This window comes from Aedes albopictus, chromosome 3 (assembly GCF_035046485.1).
Source record: "Aedes albopictus strain Foshan chromosome 3, AalbF5, whole genome shotgun sequence".
Lineage (NCBI taxonomy): Eukaryota > Metazoa > Arthropoda > Insecta > Diptera > Culicidae > Aedes > Aedes albopictus.
In genome coordinates, this window is record NC_085138.1 from 406,720,934 (window position 1) to 406,741,462 (window position 20,529).

At 40.3% G+C, this 20,529-nt stretch overlaps 1 protein-coding gene across 1 annotated transcript in view; it reads left to right on the forward strand.

The window, feature by feature from the left end:
- The first annotated feature begins 7,507 nt into the window (after window positions 1-7,507).
- The window catches only part of LOC134291020 (uncharacterized), a 68,613-nt gene continuing 55,591 nt past the window's right edge, over window positions 7,508-20,529 (forward strand). Inside the window, exon 1 of the mRNA XM_062858272.1 lies at window positions 7,508-8,360. The gene's annotated coding sequence lies outside the window, so the exon portion shown is untranslated. The remainder of the gene's footprint in view (window positions 8,361-20,529) is intronic.

A 20,529-nucleotide genomic window follows, 5' to 3' on the forward strand; every position in this document is an offset into this window, starting at 1 on the left:
TATCTGAATGGAGGATATTCTTAAGAAACCCATGAAAGATTTTGCAATGGATTTTCGAAGAAATCTCTGAAGAAATTCTTAGAATAACTTTTCAAGAAACCCCATGGACATCTATCTGAAATCCTCTCTGTAAAAAATTCTGAATGTAAACATTTTTTAAAGGAATTCCTAGAAGATTTTCTGCTTAAATTTGTGGAAAGGTATTTCTGAAAATATTCTTAAAGAATTCTTAAAGAATCTGTGGAAGATGTTCTGAAGGAACCGATGGTGGATTTTGTGATGAAATTCCAGTAATAATTTATAAACGAATCTCTAGAATATGTTTGAAAAGAATCCCCTTTATGGAACTTTTTTCTATTTATTTTTATTCGTGAATTTTAACTAAAGCTAATTTTTCACACAAGAGCTCATGAAGAAATTTTAAAAGGAATTCAAGAAATATTTTCTATAGAAGCCACCGAAGACAATCCAGAATGAATTTTTAGAGAAATTTATGAAACTTGTGAAAAATTATACATTCCGTGAAATAAAAATCCAGAATTTTGTAAAAAAAAAAGCAATCGAAAAAATATTAAAAGAGCTATGTTGAGGAATCTCCAGAGGAGTTTCTGAAAATAATCTATAAAAGATGTTTTTTTTAAAGAATTCTGTGAGTTTTTTTTATGTATGAGTTATGTTACTTTCTTGTGGAGTTTATAAGAACACTTTGGAGGATTTTTTAAATTTTCCTAGAAAGAGCTCATGCAAGATTCCCAGAATTCTTCCAAATTGTTAGTTAAAAATAAACAAATAAATAAAAAAGATTGCCAGAAATAACTTCTGATAGATTCCCACATGGAACTTCTGAAGTATTTTTGAAAGCATCATCTGGATGATTTCGAGTAACAACTCCACGAGGGCTGCCAGCAGGAACTTCTGAAGAATTTGCAGGGGTATTCCTGGAGAACTTGTAGAACGAACCCCTGGAGGATTCTCAGACGGAGTTACTTGAGTATACCCGGTAGTAATTATTAGAGCATTCCCAGGAAGCAGCCCGTGAGAATTCCCAGAAATAGCTCCTAAAGCATTCCCGGAAGGAACTGCTGGTGAATTCCAGAAGGAACTTGTGAAGGATTTTCGGATGGAGCTCTTGGAGGTTTTCCAGAAATAACTTCTAAAGGATTTCTGAAAGAAGCTCCTGGAGAATTCCTAGAAGGAACTACACTTTGATGTCTCTGTTAGGGAAGTCTACTAGTTAATATCAGTGACGACATTTAGGTTATATGTAGGCCATCAATAAGAGACAGATGATGTCTCAAGATGCTCTAATGCTCCAGAGCACTATAAATGCACATTTCACTTAGGGAAATATTAACAGGTTAAAATAGAACACGTAACACAAAAATAAAACTTGTAACAAAGTCACTCCTATATTACCCATACATATTTTCGTGGTATCTATGCCCGGATTCACCGCGGGATCTCTACCGAATTTCAACCAGAATTCCTCAGCTATTGTCGCCGAATTTCTTTTTGAGTTTTTCTAAGCATTTCTTTTAAATGATCCCGGGGAATCCGAATTCTCAAGGACTTTCCGAGATTTCGCTTAGAGTTTCTGCTAAAGTTATTCCTGGGAAACAAAATCTTGAAGCAATCCCGGGACGAAATTTTAGGAATATTCCAGAAGGAAATCGGAAAACCCCTACAAGAAGAACACTGAGAGAAATCCCGAAAAACTCTCTGGAAGCAATTCTGTAGAAATCTGGTAAACCCCCAGGATCAAACCCTTTGATAGATTTGATAATTTTAACTCTGAGAGAAACTTCTTAAGAATTTAAAGAAGGAATTGTGGTAGAATTCCGAGGAGAAACCTCGAAAGAAATTTTAGAAAGAATCTTGGATAGAATTTACAGAGAAATCCTCTTCTTCTTGAGATTACAGATTTTTTCAGTGTTTGATACATAGTATTAATCGAATTTTTGATAAATAAGTCACGTAAGCTCACTTTTAACCTGCTCAACGACCTTTACACTTACAATTGCAGAAAGTTTAGGATGAAAATCAAAATAGACATGGGTGTAAATTTCTTATGATGTCATTTTATACTAGCACCATTCCTCAATTTCTAATAATTCCAAGCTAATTTGCCACAAAACTCAAGAACTTTCACTTGTTGAACAGGTAGATTTGAGGTTAGGGAATCGAAACTGTAACAGAGATAGTCAAATAGATTAAAAGAGGTTCGTATAACCATCATAAAACTTAAATAAAATATAATAGGTGTTATGACGGTTCTCAAAAACTGCTACAAGACTAATTGGCAATCAAAATGTTTGTTGGGAATGCTCATTCCAAACATATGATTTTCTGAACTACGAGTGATTCTTCTTATTTGTGGCTCTACGTTCCTACTGGAACTTGGCCTGTCTATCTTCAACTTGGTGTTCCTCGATTTTAAATTCCGTTTTCGTCAACATTGAAATTTGAACTCGAATTAATCTTGGGGCAAAATATGCATCCATGACCTAGAGGTAACTAACTACCCATAAGAGACGTATGCGCCATTTTAGCCTACAGCTGCAACACATTTTCGTTCAACTTTAAATTGTATATGATTGAAGCTTTCTCTCACGCATAATTTTACTTAATTTTTGGAAAAAAGTCACCCAGCATAATCGAGGAATATTTTGAGTTTCATGAGATTTTTTGTTTAACTGAAAATTTACTGGTGTTCCTTGTATGAAATTCTCAAGGATTTCCTTGTGGTACCCAAGCAACACACATGTTATATAAAAGTTACGACAGCGCAAGTTTAGGTTGCATATGAGTTTATTTGAAGTAATTTCAACACAATGTTAGAATTACGTCAAATTAACTTCTATACAACCAAAGCTCGCGCTGTCGTAACTTTTATATAGCATGTGTGTTGCTTGGGAGTTCTACAGAACTTTGATCAAGATTATCTAATACATTAATTTAAATCTTTTAAGAATTTCTGGTAGGGATTCCACCAGACACTCCAACTAGGGTTTCATCCAGGAATTCTATACGGGGATTCTTTTAGGAATTCCAAAAATTACAGCTGTAGCTCCAGTAAGGACATCTTGAATTTCTCCAGGTAATCCTTCTAGGGATTTCTCCACGGATTCCTTCTGATGGTTTCTCCAGATTCCTTTATGGATTTCTGTGGGATTTTCTCCATTAAATCCTTCAGAAGCTCCTTTAGATGCAGTTGTTTAGTCTTGGTTCCAGGGATTTGATGTAGGGGTTTCTTCATGAACTTGTGTATCAGAAGGAACTCCTGAAGTATTTCTATAAAACAAAATACTCCTGGAAGTTTCCCATAAAGAAATCCTGAAGGAATCTTGACAAGAAATCCTGGTTGATTCATAGAAAGAGCTCATGCCAGCAAGATTCCCAGCAGGAACTTGAAAACTGAAGGATTTCAAAAGAATAATTCTGGAAGATTTGTAGAAGGAATTCCTGAAGGAACTCTTGGAGCATTTCCAGGACCAACAAAAGGGAAGAAAAACTGCGGTTCATTTATCACTTCGGCTTCAAAACACGCCCAGAACGAACCGCTGGTGATTTACAGAAAGAACTTGTGAAAGATTTTTGGAAGGATCTCTTACAGAGAGTACTACTGTTGAAATACCAAAAATATCTCCTCCAGTAGGATTACTATCCGTCCTGATTCCGTAGGTTAAGTCCTGATTTTGTACTCTTTTTGGACATATATAAATTTTCTAATTTTCTATGCTGTGCAGATGGTAACCATTTTCTTCAGGAATCGCAGAAGGAACTTCTAGATAAATTCTTGGACGAGTACCAAAAGCATTACCTGAAACAATCTCAGAAGGAACTTGTGATGAAATCCCAGAAGAACATTTGGAGAAATTCCAGGAAAAAAATCTGGGGCAACCCCTGGCGGAATATCAGAAACAATTCCTAGGAGATTTAAAACAATAATTGTGGAAATATTCCTGTAGAGAAACATCGGAATATAACTTCAGAGGAACTCCTGGATTAATTTCAGAAGGAACGTCTGGGAAAATCTCAAAAGCAACTACTGTGGTGACCCGATTTTGTCAGCCTTTTTTAACTAGAAAAAGAGAATTGCGTTTCACGCAGCATTACAATTTTATAGTCAATATTAATTTAGTTGACATCTTTTGGCGCATCGAAAAAATCTCATGTAACTTTTGAAAATGGCCATTTTTTTCGCAAACTTACATATTTCTACTGCTTTAGCACCCAATCCTAGCCATTGCACAATGGGAAAAAATAGGTATAAAACGCGAATAAATTCAATATCTCTGCTCGGAGTGGATGGATTCGAATGAATTTTTGACACAAACTGTAAAAATCTCTATAGTTTCAGATAAGGAGGGTGCCATTCGCCGCACGATGCTGGAAATCAGTGTATCGGGCCCGTTTTACCCCACTCTCTCTATTTTTCACCTTTTTAGAAAAAATCTTTGAGTGAAAAATAAATGGTTTATTAAATTCGTGTTTGTGTAAAAACTTACGTAGTATCGAATGGAGCTGGTTTGGTTCACCGCAAGGCCTTAAAAATTGAAATATCTTCAAATAACCCCGATATCCCCTATTTCTTTGAAATTTCACATGCTACTTCGCCCGGAGTGGAACGCATTCCATAAGAGCAGGACCAACCATATGTCAAATTGCCGATACTATGGATGTTTTTACACAAATACGAGTAAAATGATTCATTTATTTTGCACGCCAGTCGGAAATAGACGAGGATTTTCACGAAAAGGTGTGAGAGTGAGAAAATAAAACGAGCTCAATACACTGATTTCCAGCATCGTGCGGCGAATGACACCCTTCTTATCTGAAACTATAGAGATTTTTACAGTTTGTGTCAAAAATTCATTCGAATTCATCCACTCCGAGCAGAGAAATTGAATTTATTCGCGTTTTATACCTATTTTTTTTCCACTGTGCATTGTTTAAAATTGCTGAAAGATTCGCTCTTTTTCTCTCTCTTCTTGGCATAACGTTCCAACTGGGACATTGCCTGCTCCTTAGCTAAGTGTTAAATGAGCACTTTCTCAATTATTAACTGAGATACCCCTCTGCCAATGGCCAATTTGCTTATGCATATCGTGTTGCAGGCACGAGTGCTATATGCCCAGGGATGTTAAAAAAAATCTACTGTCAACAGTTTCTGGACCGACCGGGAATCGAACTCGTCACCCTCAGCATGGTCTTGCTGATTGCCCGTGCGATTACCACATCGACTATATGTGCTGAAAGACTATTCTTCTTAATTTCCTCTGGAACAGAACAAACAGTAAACGGTGCCTGTTGTTGTGATTTCAAGTCTACCTATTTGTGCAACTTTGAACTATCAACTTCTTCTTTCCGACATCTCTAGGGTTCCTCCAGGTATACTTATTGGGATTGCTCCAAGAATTCATGATGAAATTTATGCTGTAGACTTCGGGTTCGGGATTCATCCAGGTATTTATCGATTAGAAACTCTTAAGGTATGCCTGCTGATATTTCTCCGAAAATTCCGCTAGAAATTTTTCCGGGAGTTCTTCCGGGAATCTCTAAAACGATCCATTCAGATGTTTCCCTAAGATTTTTTCCAGGCAGAACTCCTGTGATTCCTACAGATGTTTTTTTGATTTTTCCAGGAACTCCTGCTGAAAATACTCCAGAAATTCTTGCTAGTATTTCTGCTAGACTTTATCCAGTAATTTCAGCATGAGCTCCTACAGTTCACAGATTTTTGTCTGAGCATTTCTCTAATAGTTCCTCCTAGTATTACTACGTGAATTTATCTCTAGGGATTTTCTTAAGGATTCTTTCAAGAAATTCTGCTGGGATTTCTCCATGAATTTCTGCTTTGATTATTCCAGAAATTTATGTTGGTGTTCCTCCGGGAATTCCTCCGGAAATTTCTATTAGAATCCTTTCAGATATTTCCCTGACAATTGTTCATGCATGTGATACCTCCAGGGATTCCTTCAGGAATTGTTTTTGATAAGACTTTATTCAGTATTTTCTACAGAAACTCCTCTAGGGATGTTTCCGGAGAATCTGTAGATATTTCTGCAATGATTCCTTCTAGAATTACTCCCTGGAATCATCTAGGGATTTTCTTAGGGACTTTTTCAGGAATTCCTCTTAAAATATTCCTCAAATTATGCCTTCAGTTATTTTTGTAGAATTAATCAAAAGATTTCTGCAGGAATTAATCAAAAGATTTCTGCAGGATTCGTCTATTAGATTTATCTATATGGATTCTATGTATTCATCCCGGGGGTTCCCCTTGGAATTTTTCCAGGGTTATCTCTTGGTATTCCTATACAAAAATCTCTTGGTATTGCTTCCGAAATTCCTTTACAAATTCTTGCTGGAAATTCTCCTAGCATTTTTGCTTGAATCTATCGTGCCATTTCTGCTGTGATTCCTCCTGGAATTGCTGCAGACGTTTCCCCAGTATTTTTTTTTCGGGAATTCCTCCGTGGATTTCTCCAGGAATTCCATCTTATACTCTAACAGGCATTTTTTGAAAAGATTGCAATAGAAATTATTTTAATCATTGTTTTAGGAATTGTTCTAGAAAATCCTCCAGGGATTTCTTCGGAGATAGCAATAAAGATTCTTTCAGAAATTACTTAAAGGATTTATCCGGAACTCCTGTAGAGGTCTTTCTGAAGAAACTACTTATAGGGTTCCTTCAGGAATGCCTTGAGTTTTACGTCCCGTAACTCTACGAGTAATTTCTGCAGGAATTCCGCCGAAAATGTTTTCAAAAATTTCCCCAGAAATTTTTAGAGGTTGCACTTTAGAAATTATTGTGCAATGGCAGCGGAAACGTATCCAATTCGGGCAGTATGAGTTGTAACATACTTGTCGATCACATGTTCATTCATTTTTATTCGTTGACAGCTATAAAGCTTGAAGTTATGATTCAAGCTGCGCTACCCAGTTCCGCTTCCGCTTCCGTCTACTGTCTTCTGAAGAGTGTGAATATTGCGTAACTCACCGGAACAATCCGTTCCGTTTTCCGTTTACTAGGGGAAGGACAACCAAGGGGAATGTCACTAATCGTTGTTCACACCCCACATAGAGCAAAATTGCTATAAGCTACGACAAGGTTGTGTTCTAGTGGGAATGTTATGACTATAAGCCTGGCCTGGCCAAACCATAATTTTTGACCATCCTATGTACCATAGTGTCACGTAGCAGGTGTGCCGAAAATTGAATTCAGGTTATGCCCAAAATAGACGTGGACCAGACGGAAACAAAATTCCGAGGTACAATTATTCAATCGTATTATTTCAAGGAAATTGCTATTCCTTACAGAATTTTTTTTTTCAACATTATATGGAAGCTAATTCGTAAATAAGTAATCGACACCAAATTGGTCATGAGGAGGCTTTAGGTGCAAGAATAAAACCGATCAGTATTGGTCGGTACTTAGGTAGACGGGAATTAGATAAAAACCCTATATGATATAACATCATCTGATCTTAACAGTTTTTTTTCCTTAGACCCTAAAGCATTGATTTCAGAGAACAGAAAGTTCCAGACTGTTAAATAACTTTTTCAAGTTAAATAACTTGATCGCGGACCGCACAAATGGGACCACTCTATTGCTACCTGCAGAAGCCGTTGCCAAGTTGTTGTTGTTCAAGTTGGTGCTTTTGAGTCACCGAAGATCAGGTTTTTCCCCTGCATGCATCGCAGCGGCAAGTGGTGTTCCCTTCGATTCGATCTGTTTTCTTCTGCCAAAGAAAAAAGAAGGAATCAGAATCCGGTCAACCGGGATAATTATTCCATCCATCCGCCAGGTAATAGTGATGTGAGTGAGTGACGAGTAGCAGCAAGAAGATCGTGTGGCGGAAAATTCGATCGACGACAAGTGCAACAACAAGCAGGCTGGCTCCGTTCCAAGCACAGCATCCCAGGAGAAGCAACCTTGTTCGACTTTACGGCGCGCAACCGCGAGTGCTTTCTTTTGTCCGCCTGAGGCGGCCTACTGTGCTACACGCGGGATGTTGTGGTGTGTGGCGGTGACCGAAATTGGAGAAAATAGTGCCTGTTGAAGTGAACGAAGAGTGAAAGATTAAAAGCTTACATCCCGTCGTCCGTTTCGCCTCGCGAGTTGCAAACAGCAGCTTGGAGGAAACCGCGGCAGCTGGTGGATTGATTAGTGTTTTGTCGGGAGGAAATGAATCGTCGTTGATGGCGCTTTTGCACGAATTTTCTTCGGTCGGTACGGTAGCACCGATCAATTGAGCGAACGGTGTTGCGAACGGCGGCGACGGCGACGACGACCACGAAGAGGACGACGCAGATTACGACTCTGCACAGGTGAATCCGGAGCGAGAGTGGAAATTGTAAGTTGATTTTCCGTTTTTTAGCCTTAATTCTTTATCACAGTCTTTTAGAGTCGATCAGATCACTGAGGGGAGTGATCTTGGATTGTAGAAAGCGTATTCGAGCTACGTTCTGTAAGTTCGAGTTTTTCGAACTATGTTAGAAGATAAGGATGTAGAAGTGATAGGGTAAGTGTACCAATTATGGCTATAGTACCAATTATTCGCCATAGTTAATTTTCACCCTTTAACGATGTAAATCAACAAGATCAATTTTGTGAACAACAGATCACGTTCACAAAAGATAGTCGCACTCATTCAAATTCCACATTTTCCTCAAATCATGGTAGAAATAAATCATTTTCCTTAAAATTTTGGCTTCCTTGCACTCTTTTTCGCAATAGTGTACCAGTTATGGCTAGCCCCATAAGGAATGCATGCAAATAGTGCGAAAAGGAACCGAAGTTAAAAAAGTAACCATAACTGGTACAGGGTTCCTATCATTGGCACACGCTGTAATCAATACTAAAAGTAGTTTTGGCTCCTTTCCTATATTTTTCCTTTTAAGTATGGAAACTAAGCTGCCTTTTAACTTGTTGTTGACATTCGTTGGTCTTCTCGTTATTTTTGTATAAATACCTTTCCTTAGGTAGTGCCATAATTGGTACACGCACCCTACTTCGGCAATTATTAACGTTGAACTTTTCGTCATTGAAATCATCGTCATCATCAAACATTTGAAAGCAGTTTTTCCGCTCAAAACAAAAGTTCTTGCTATGAAAATATATTCACTGTACTCCACATGAGGAATACAATGCAGTGAATATATTTTCATGATCCTTGTTTTGATTTGCAGCGAGAAAACTGCTTTTTATTTTCTGAAAAATGATGACGAATGCTTGAGCCTTAATAGCATTGAATATGGGCCCATGTAGCCGAGGCGGTAAACGCACGGGTATTCAGCATGACCATGCTGAGGGTGACGGGTTCGATTCCCAGTCGGTCCAGGATCTTTTCGTAAAGGAAATTTCCTTGACTTCCATGGGCATAGAGTAGCTTCGTGCCTGCCATACGATATACACATGCAAAATGGTCATTGGCAGAGGAAGCTCTCAGTTAAAAACTGTGGAAGTGCTCATTGAACACTAAGCTGAGAAACAGGCTTTGTCCCAGTGAGGACGTTACGCCAAGAAGAAGAAGAAGATGATCACAGAGCTGACACTTGTTAAAGGACAACTGAAATTCTGCCGACCTCATTTGCAATGATGTAATGTTTTCTTCGTTGCCCTGATTTTACTTGCATACGTCCTCCTTGCCATTCAGGTGTCCATCGAAGTCCTGCATCCACCTTTCAATTATAGATAGTAGAGGTCACTCTACTATCTATACTTTCAATCACTTTCCTGTAGTTTCGGTAGTGGGGTCAAAAACCCGGCTCTGCTCTGCTCTGCTCTGCTCTGCTCTGCTCTGCTCTGCTCTGCTCTGCTCTGCTCTGCTCTGCTCTGCTCTGCTCTGCTCTGCTCTGCTCTGCTCTGCTCTGCTCTGCTCTGCTCTGCTCTGCTCTGCTCTGCTCTGCTCTGCTCTGCTCTGCTCTGCTCTGCTCTGCTCTGCTCTGCTCTGCTCTGCTCTGCTCTGCTCTGCTCTGCTCTGCTCTGCTCTGCTCTGCTCTGCTCTGCTCTGCTCTGCTCTGCTCTGCTCTGCTCTGCTCTGCTCTGCTCTGCTCTGCTCTGCTCTGCTCTGCTCTGCTCTGCTCTGCTCTGCTCTGCTCTGCTCTGCTCTGCTCTGCTCTGCTCTGCTCTGCTCTGCTCTGCTCTGCTCTGCTCTGCTCTGCTCTGCTCTGCTCTGCTCTGCTCTGCTCTGCTCTGCTCTGCTCTGCTCTGCTCTGCTCTGCTCTGCTCTGCTCTGCTCTGCTCTGCTCTGCTCTGCTCTGCTCTGCTCTGCTCTGCTCTGCTCTGCTCTGCTCTGCTCTGCTCTGCTCTGCTCTGCTCTGCTCTGCTCTGCTCTGCTCTGCTCTGCTCTGCTCTGCTCTGCTCTGCTCTGCTCTGCTCTGCTCTGCTCTGCTCTGCTCTGCTCTGCTCTGCTCTGCTCTGCTCTGCTCTGCTCTGCTCTGCTCTGCTCTGCTCTGCTCTGCTCTGCTCTGCTCTGCTCTGCTCTGCTCTGCTCTGCTCTGCTCTGCTCTGCTCTGCTCTGCTCTGCTCTGCTCTGCTCTGCTCTGCTCTGCTCTGCTCTGCTCTGCTCTGCTCTGCTCTGCTCTGCTCTGCTCTGCTCTGCTCTGCTCTGCTCTGCTCTGCTCTGCTCTGCTCTGCTCTGCTCTGCTCTGCTCTGCTCTGCTCTGCTCTGCTCTGCTCTGCTCTGCTCTGCGAAATTCTGTAAAAAACTAACAAATTTCGGTGAAATGTTATCGTTTATCTGTCAAACTCTAACGAACTTCGGTAAAAGTTGCTAACTTTACCGATTTTTTCCTGTAAAACAAACTTAACGGTTGAAATTTCGGTAAAACATTACCGAAGTCGGTGATTTTTTCTAACTGTGTAGAAGATTTTCGGGAATTCTTCTAGGAGACCCTTCGAGCAGTTCTTTCGGTAATTCCCCCAGAAGTGCCGAGACGAATTCTTCCAGGAGTTCCTCCGAGATCCCTCCAAGAGTACGTCCAGAAACTGCTCCAGAAGTTCTTCCGTGAGCTGCAACAGAAGTTCCTCTGGGAACTGCTCTAGGAGTTTCTCCGGGAATTGCTTCATGATTTCTTCAGGAAATTGCTTCAGGAGTTTTTCTGGGAATTGCTCCAGGAGTTCCTCGGGATATTGCAACAGAAACTCATCCTGGAATTATTTCAGGATTTCCTTCGAGAATTCCTCCGGAAGTTCCTCCAGCAATTCATCTAGGAGTTCCTCCGAGAATCCCTCCAGAAGTTACTCAAAGAATTTCTTCGGGAACTGCTCCAAGAGTTCCTCCGGGAGTTTCTCCAGGAGTTCCTCTGTGAATTTCTCTAACTTTTCCTTCGGACATTTCTTCAATAGACCCAACGTAAAATTCTTAGTGAGTTCCTCCGGGAATTCCTGCAAGAATATTTTCGGGAATCGGTTCAGAAGTTTCGCTGGGAATTCCTCTAGGATTTTCCCCAGGAATTCCTCCGGCTATGCTACTTGGAGTTCCTCCGGATATTCCTTCAGGAGGTCCTACACAAATTCAGCCAGCAGTTCCTTCGTAAATTTTCTTAGGAGTTACTCCAAAAATTCCTCCAAGAGTTGCTCCAGAAGTGAGCACCTTCGAGAGCCCCCCCCAACTAACACAATTGTTTCAGGAGGAGCATCTGAAACCCTCCATATTCCTCCAAGAACTCAACCTGCAATTCTTGCAGAAGTTTTTCTGAAAATTCCTCCAGGAGTTTCTCCGGAAACTGCTCCAGCAGTTGCTCCGGGAATTGCTCCTGGAGTTCCTACAGAAATTGTACCAGAAGTTTCTCGAAAAATGGTCCTCCGTAAATTGCGCCAGGAGTTTCATCGGGAAATTATTCAGAAGTTTCTCTGGGAATTCCTCCAGGAGATCCCCCCAGAAATTATTCCAAAATTTCCTCTAGTTTTTCCTCCGGAAATGCTGCCGAGAGGTCCTCCGGCTATTCCTGCAGGAGTTCCTCCGCAAACTCTTCCAGAAGTTCCTTCTTCTCAATGAGTTCCTCTGAAAGCCCTTCTTTCTGGAATTCCTTCACCAATTCTTCTAGAAGTTCCTGTGAGAATTCCTCAGGAAATTCTTTCAAGGAGCGCTTCGAAAATATATCCAAATTCCTTCAGGAGTTCCTCCGGAACTTTCTGCAGAAGTTTTTCTGAAAATTCTTTCAGGAGTTTGCCCGCGAGTTCCTCTGGAAGTTTCTTCAGGAATTCTTCTGGGCATTCCACTCCTTCTATAATTTCTTCCAGAAATTCTTCCACTAGTTTCCTCAACAATTTTTCAAGAAGTATCTTCAGGAATTCCTCCAGGAAATCCACCAGGAGTTCGTCCGGAAATGGCTCTAGGAGTTATTCCGGGATTCACTTCAGGAGTTCCTCCGTGAGTTGCTCCAGGTGTTCACCTGGGAATTGTTTCAAGAGATTATGCGAGAATTTTTTCAGGAATTCTTCCGTTAGTTGCTCCAGGATTTCCTCCGGGAACAACTGTTTCTCCGGGAATTGCTTCAAGAGTTCTGGGAATTGCTCCTTTGGTTCTATCAAAAATTTATCCAAGAATTCCTTCGGAAATTACTCCATGAGTTCCTGCATCAACTCTTCTAGGAGTTCCTCCGAGACATTCTCCGGGAATTTCTCCTGAAGTCCCTTCAAGATTTTTTTTCAGATTTTTTTCAGGAGTTCCTCCGGGAATTTCTCCAGGATTCCCTTCGAAAATTTCGAATTTAGTTCAAACGTGATGAAGGATATGGGTTCCTCCGGGAACTGCTGAGGTTTTATCGGAAAATTATCTAGCAGTTTCTCCCAGAATAGTTCCGGGAATTCTTCGAGGATTTCTTGCGGTAATGCTACCAGGAGTGTCTTCGGTAATTCTTCCAGTAGTTCCTCCGCGATTTACCGAGGAGTTCCTCTAAAAATAAGGGAGAAACTAGATGCGATTCCTCATGTTTTGGGTTTTGATTTTCATAATCAACGGAGCATATTTTTTTCATTTTTCGTTTTTGAGAGGAAGGATAAAGGTATCTCCTGAGCTATTTTGAAACGTAATTACGAAAAAAATGGTTTCTGGAAGACTGTTAAAAAATTTCTATCAGGAAATACCTTGTTTATTCCTCTAAATGTGAAAGGAAACCGATTTTGAAAACATTGCTCTGTAATATGATAAAATATAAAAAAAAATCGGAAATGTGTCCAGTTTCGCTTTAAGGCATTAACCTTCAAGCTCAAAGCTCCAAGCTCCAAGCTGCAAGCATGAATCTGCAAGCATCATATATCCAAGTTGAAGGCTTCAAGCACTAACTTCCAAAGTTTTAGTGTCAAGCTCAGAACTCCTAAGAACCAAACCGAAAGCATCATTCGGAAAATTCAGTAAAGCATACAGTAGGCAATAACTTATATCTCAAGCTTGAAGCTCAGAAGTTCAAGGCATCAAGCAATTTTCAATCTGCAACAATGCTCCAAGCTACAAGCTGTACGCTCGAATCCGCCGGTTCAAAGTTTCAAAGCGCCAAGTTTCAAACGCTTAGTTAACAGTCTTTAGTTGGCTAATGTCGAATTCGTTTTTGAACCTGGGTTGGAACTGGATCGGCGGAAAATGTGTAAACAAACAACGTCAAACAAAGTTTAGTACAAGCGAAACCGAAGTCGGGTTGGGCTTGAAACTGTGATCTGATCCAGTTCCAACCCAGGTTGGAACTGAATCAAAAACGAAAACGACATAAGTTGAAAGCTTCAGTCTGCAAGTTCAAAACTTACGGCCAGCTTGAAGCTTCAAGCTGAATGATTAAGCAAACTCAATATTCAAGTTTGTTGAAGGGCCCATATAGCAATGCCACATATGTAAAAACGTGGGTATTCAGCATGACCATGTTGAGGAAGACGGATTCAATTCCCGATCAGTCCAGGAAGTATTCGTAGTGAATATTTCGTAAACTTCTTTTAGTATAGAATATATTGAAGCTTGTCAGACGATTACATGCAAAATGGCAATTGACACAGGAAACTCTGAGTTGATTGCTTTGGAAGTGATAAAGAAGCTGAGAAGCAAGCTTTGTCTCAGTTGGGGAATTACGCCAAGAAGAGAAGAGGAAAGAAAACAAATAAACTGACTCATGAAGTTCTAACAGAATTGTTTGAGGAATTCCTGAAGACATTATTGTAGAAGCTCCTTAAGAAATGGCCAGATAAACTCCTGAAGGAGTTGCTGAAATCCTACATTCTCAAAAAAAAAAATCTAATCTCTGCTCTGCTCTGCTCTGGCGAACCCGGAACACTTTTTCTTTTGTTTATGTCTTTATTTTGTTAGGCTAAAATGCAACCAGGGACTGACAATTGTATTAGAGTTTATGTTGACATTGATTTTACTATCAAAAATATCATAAACATTGCGTATGCATTTCCATTCCCCTCGTCATTAAACATAGCTAAGCATAGGAAAAGGCAAATAGGGCCTAACAATAGCGAGTGGTGGACTGTGGATAAGGGTTAACAGCAGCTGGTTAAATGTAAACTTCCATAAAAGGCTTCACGTGCTTGAATAAACGTTCGAAGTGACCTATTTGAATTTCATTCATAACTCACTCATGCACTCGTCGGTAGTCTACTATGCATATGAAAGAACGATGCCTGTCAAGTGCTCTCAGTCAAAGGCATTAGAAATCCCACCTCAGTAGGCCTTTGAGAACCGTTCCCGCTAAGTCTACTCATGGAAGCATTACAGACTGACAGACGGACTGACTAGACGATATTCATGACATGCTGCAGTCAGTCAGCACACCAACCGAAGCAAACTCGCAAACGCTACGCAACAATCACAGCACAACAATCGTTTGCAGCAACGGAAAGGTAAACGGGGGCCCGAGTCAGTTATAATATCGTCGATCGTCAAACTTCACCGTTCATTGGCTCTCGTTGCTTGCTGCTGTTGCTCTGGCTGGGTTTCAAAGTCACTGCCGCCGTTGTTCGTGTGTGTCGTTTCGTGCGGTGGCTTACGACGACGAGTCTCAAATTTAACTAACTGGCGCAAATTATTGCCCGATGCCATCGATCGCGAGGAGAGGAGCGCCCGCTTATGTATATTTATGTTTCTACACGCAAACAGCTGTGCACGATGACTTTGAGAAACGGTAAATAAACGTTGCAGAGCGACTCCGATGGATACATAGTTCCTCAAACCAACGAATTTGGCCATTGCACTACACTAGTGGATGACTGCTATGATCAAATATCACAGACTTCAAGGAGAACTCTCTGAAAGGTCGCTCAAGTTTACAGCCGTACCACACAGAGCAGGCTTTGCCAACTCTAACACCCTAAATCATCAATCAATAGCACAAAAACATACACACGCCTGCTAGATCCGATCCGACCGACGAAAGCCAATTGGAAAATAATCAATTCGTCAAAATTTGAAGTTCAAGGTACTCGTTCCATGCAATCATCATTATCACGGCCGTCATACCGTTTATCCCCAGAGAGCCGGAGGCTTTCGCGTTCGTCGTGATCCGGGAGTTTATGATAACTGCCTATCTACCTACCTACCTATACCTTTACGACGCCTTTACTGTCCGGTTGTTGTGGCGTTAAAATCGTTACATTGCAATAATTTGACGGTGGAACTGATTCGCCATAAATTGGACCGTCGTTTGCTGGCTGTATTTTCACTTTCACATCCTCCAGGCGCACAGATGTTCAAGACGTAAATGAACGATCGTTACGACTCGAACACTTCTTGAAGAATCATTTTCGCAAACAATAGTTTCCACTTGGTGAGCTCGTTCCATACTACTCCTTCTTTTCAATTTGTACATGATGGTCCTCGCTCTGTATGTGTCAATCTCATTCGTAACGGGTTTGAAACAATACTGTAAATCAATTATTATTATATTTCATAATCTAATGCGTGTTTTGCCCTTTCTGTAGTTCTAATGTAACGCTCTAAAAATTACCACTTTAAGTTTAAAACAATGTGCGTCACAGATTATCACGAACTACACTTCCTTCCAAATCGGATGCCCACACGGCGGGAAAGTAGGTTTATTCCAAAATTTGTATGCGTGTAGCTCCAGCCCCATCAGTAGCCGCCCCCTTCCCAAATTTCTCCACGGTCCGTGAGCCTCGCGTATTTCTTATGAATTAATTAAAAGCTGCTTGTTTTTAGCGTTTTTATCGCGCGTGGCTTCCCGATAGACGAAGCCCCCATAAAAATGCGCTTCCACGCTTAGAGGTTCAAAAGTGTAAATTACTCGGTCCACAGTTCCTCGCGGAAACAAGAGTGCTCTCTAGGTAGGCATTTGCTGTTCGAACGCTGAGGAAGCTTGGCCAGCTTGGATCGCTCCGGCGGACCAACCGCTGTGATATACGATATTGTATACGGTCGCGAGACAGCTCGCTGGTTGCTGTGATTGATGGAGGTAAAAGTTGAACTGATTCTCCTAGTGTTGTTTTGTTGTTTCTCTTCAAAGGCGTAGATTAGGTATGGTGAACGACGACCCGTACATCGCAAATATTGGCCTGGGTCACGCATCAAACAGATACGATACATTTCTGCCATGGAATTTAAGTGGGAATCAAGGTGCGCATTATAGGGAGAGAAAGCGTGAAATTTAGGCAGATTATTCCGTCACTCTACAAAATGAGTTGTTTTTGGAACTGATTTTGTTTTCGAATTCGTTTTAGAAGTTCAATGACTTTGGGTCATGCAATCATAAATTATTTCTAATCATCCAAAACCTATTCTCTCCAATCAGAAACCCTAGTAATAATCAAACTTTTTACCAGACACTAAAGGGGGCATTAGACTGTTTGTCATAATGACAAATATTTGCCATTGCAGTTCGACATTCATCCGAGGTTGCCATGATTTACGTTGTGTTGGTCATTTGTAGGGCTTGTTCGGCCAAATATTTGTCATGTCTAATGGGATCTTAACGTACGCATAAATAGAGAGACTTTTTTCGGAGTGAAACGGAAAAATGTCTAAGCAAAATACAAACATTTGATTATTTTTGTTTTCAAGCAATGTCTATTATTTACGCTAGAAAAATTGGTGCAGGTCTTTTTATAATAAGACCAAATCCAGGGAAAAAAAATTTGAAGCAATCCCAGGAGGAATTGCTGAAAAAATCCTAGGCGGAATTCCTGAAGGCATCCCAGAAGGAATTTTAGGAATCCAAGAATGAATTCCTGGAGGAATCCAGGATAAATTTTTGAAAGAATCTCTGGAGGAATTCCTGAATGAATCCCGAGAGGAATTCAGAAAGGAATCTTAGGTGAAATATCTGAAGGCATCGAAGAAGAAAATCCTAAAGGAATAGCACGAGCAGCTTCTGCAAATTCCTAGAAGGATTTTTTACAGTAATATCAAGAATTGTTTGTAAGACAATCCCAGAAAGAAAACTCTGATGATGTTGATGATGATGATGCTGGAATTTCTGAAGGCATTTCAGAAAGAATTCATAAAGCAATCCCGGATGGAATTCCTGAAGAAATCCCATGAAATGTTTCTGGAGAAAATCTGGAAGGTATCGCAGGATAAATTCCGGAAGAAATCTCAGGAAGAGTTTCGTAAGCGATCTCAAGAGAATACTTGGAAGGAGTTCAAGGAGAAATTCCGGGAAGAAGCAATCCCGGAAGGAATCCCATTAATAGATTCGGGAAAAATTCTTTAAGGAATCTCAAGAAGAATTCCTGAAGAAATCTCAGGAAGAATTTCGAAAAGAATTCCAAGAGTAATTCTGGAAGGAATCCCCGGAGGAATTCCTGATATAATCCCGAGAAGAGTTTCTGAAGATATTCCTGAAAGAACTTCTAAAGAAATGTTAGAGTAAATTTCCGAAAGATTCCCTTGAAAAACTCCTGACGGAATATCTGGAGAAATACTGAAGGAATGCAGGAAGCATTTACTAAAGGCGTGACAGCACACATGGATTTCTGGACAAACTACTTAAGGAAGCCGTGGACAAAATTTTCAAGGATTCTTTGGGGAAAATTTTGAAGGACCCAGGGATGAATTCCGGAATGGATCTCTGATAAAATTTTTAAAGAATTCCAGAATTCGACAATTTTCAAACTGAATTACCGGAGAAATTACGTAGAGAAATCCCCGAAGGAATACTGGGAGGAATACTTGAAGCGTTCTCTGAAAAAATCACTTTAGGAATCCTTGAAAAAAAAACAATAAAACAATGCAATGGCAGGAAGAACCTCTCGAGTCATTCCTGGAAGAGTTCCTGAAAGAATCCCTGGAAACATTTCCGGAGAAATACCTGGTGGAATCTTTAGAGAAATTCTTGAAGAAATACTTTTAGAAATTCATGGAAGCATCGCTTAAAGAAGACCTGAGGAAATTCCTGAATGAATTCTTTAATGCCTCCCTGCAGAAGTCTTTGTTAAATTTTCTGAAAGAGTCCCAATTGACAAAATTCAATTTAACGAATAAAAAAACACTTTATTCAAAACAACTTTACCGGAAAATTTTTATTTCTATCTCCTATTGTTCAAAAGATCGTGTTGGTAAAGAAGAATTTTAAGATGACGCCTGGGAAACAAGGTTTTCTGTCAATAACTTTTCACACATTGATGTCTCATAAAACTTTTGTTCCGAAGCGTTATATGTTGTTTTGATAGATATGTTGTCATTGAGCATTTTCATTAAGGAAATTCATACATTTGTCTATTTTCGTTGAACGCAAGAGTGACACATATGACAATTTCATTATCCATGACGACACGTTCCAACAGGTATCAGTAGGTAGACTCCAGAGGCACGTTTTCCTCCATTTGGGAAATTCGTGCCATCGACGTTCCATAATGACACACTTCCCGCAATGATACTTCCCCCGGAACGCAATTCTGATATCTGATGTTCCCTTCCTTCGGTTGGGAAGTCTTCTATAATTTTCTTTTGAGAAATCTCCATGAGTTCCTTTGGAAGTTTCTTCTGTGATGCCATTATGGAATCTCAAAGATTTTTTTCTATGAAATATCTTAGAATTCCTACATAGCCCTCAGGGATTCCTCCAAGAATATTTCTTGGATTCTTCTAGGTTAACTCGTACCATTCCACTTGCTTATCGCTTGCATTTCGATGGGAAATTTTCAAAGCAAGAATTTCTCTAGGAGTTTCTTTAGACCCTCAGATATTCCTTTTAAAATTCCTTTTCAAACTTCTACGGCGAAGTTCAGAAGTTCCTTCGGATATTCATCCCGATCCCGAGGTTCCCCCGAAAATATTCCTAGAATTTCTTCAAAAGTATCATTTTCTGGGATTTCATCCGGAGTTTCTTCTGACATTATTCCAGGAAACCTTTCTGGGAATCGTCCAAAAGTTTCTCCAGCAGCTCTTCTGATTATCATGCAGGATTTTATTTTGCCGCTCTCCATCCTCAGTCACGCTCAATGCTCGGCTCCACCTGGTCCTGGTTCTTGAAATTCCAACATGAGCTTTTTTGTATTCTTGCAGCTTAGATTATGGTAGAGCTTTTGCTGGATTTTTTTTTATAAAATAGTCTTTGGAATTTCTCCAGGATTTCTTAATAAACTTGAAAGAGTTTCCAAGAGTTTCTTGGAGTTGTATCTCTGGATTTTCCAGAAGATTTTTCTAAAAATTCTCTATGATTTCATGGGAATCCTTCATAAATTTCTACTAGGAATCTTGTAGATTGTTTTTCTAGGAATGCCCCAAGAGTTCCTTATGAGAATCTTCCAGGAGATTTTCCTTGGAATGCTCTAGAAGTATTTGCTAAAGGAGATTCTATCCTGGATTTAAAATTAAATACATGTAAGAATCCCTAAAGGAATCTGAGGAATTTCTTGGAGGAACCCCAGTTGGAGTTCCTGAAGGAAATCAAGATGGCTAATCGACAGTTGGAGAACACCTGGAGCAATTACAGGATTCGATTTCTGTTGCAATCTTTCAAATGAAATTTTTGGAGGAATCTACAGAAACAAATTGAAACAAGAAACAAATGGCTCGATAATCCGGTGTGGTTTTTATCTACGATTTAAACGGCAACGCAATCTCTTAATATGGGAAAACAAGGTTTATAATTTACCCGACGTTTCGACAATGGGGTTTTGTGTCATCTTCAGGGGTAATTAATTTTTCGTTTTTTGGTCTTATGTTTCGTCTAACAGTAACTGTCTTGTCGAGTTTTTGTTGGTACATAACGTATTTGGTTTGTCTAGTTTCGCCTAGTGGTTAGCCACCTCCAGTTAGCCTAGTGGTTAAGGCTATGGATCGCCAATCTGGAGACCGCGGATTCGATTCCCGTTCTGGTCAGGATAATTTTTTCGACTCCCTGGGCATAGTGTATCTTTGTACTTGCCTCACAATATACAAATTCATGCAATGGCAGGCAAAGAAAGCCCTTCAATTAATAAATGTGGAAATGCTCAAAGAACACTAAGTTGATACAAGGCAGGTCAAGTCCCAGTGAGGACGTAGAGCCATAAAGAAGAATATGAAGTTTTACAAAAGACTGTACGCGTTTGGCGTTTGTAAGATTTGTCCCACTCAAATTTTATGGTTT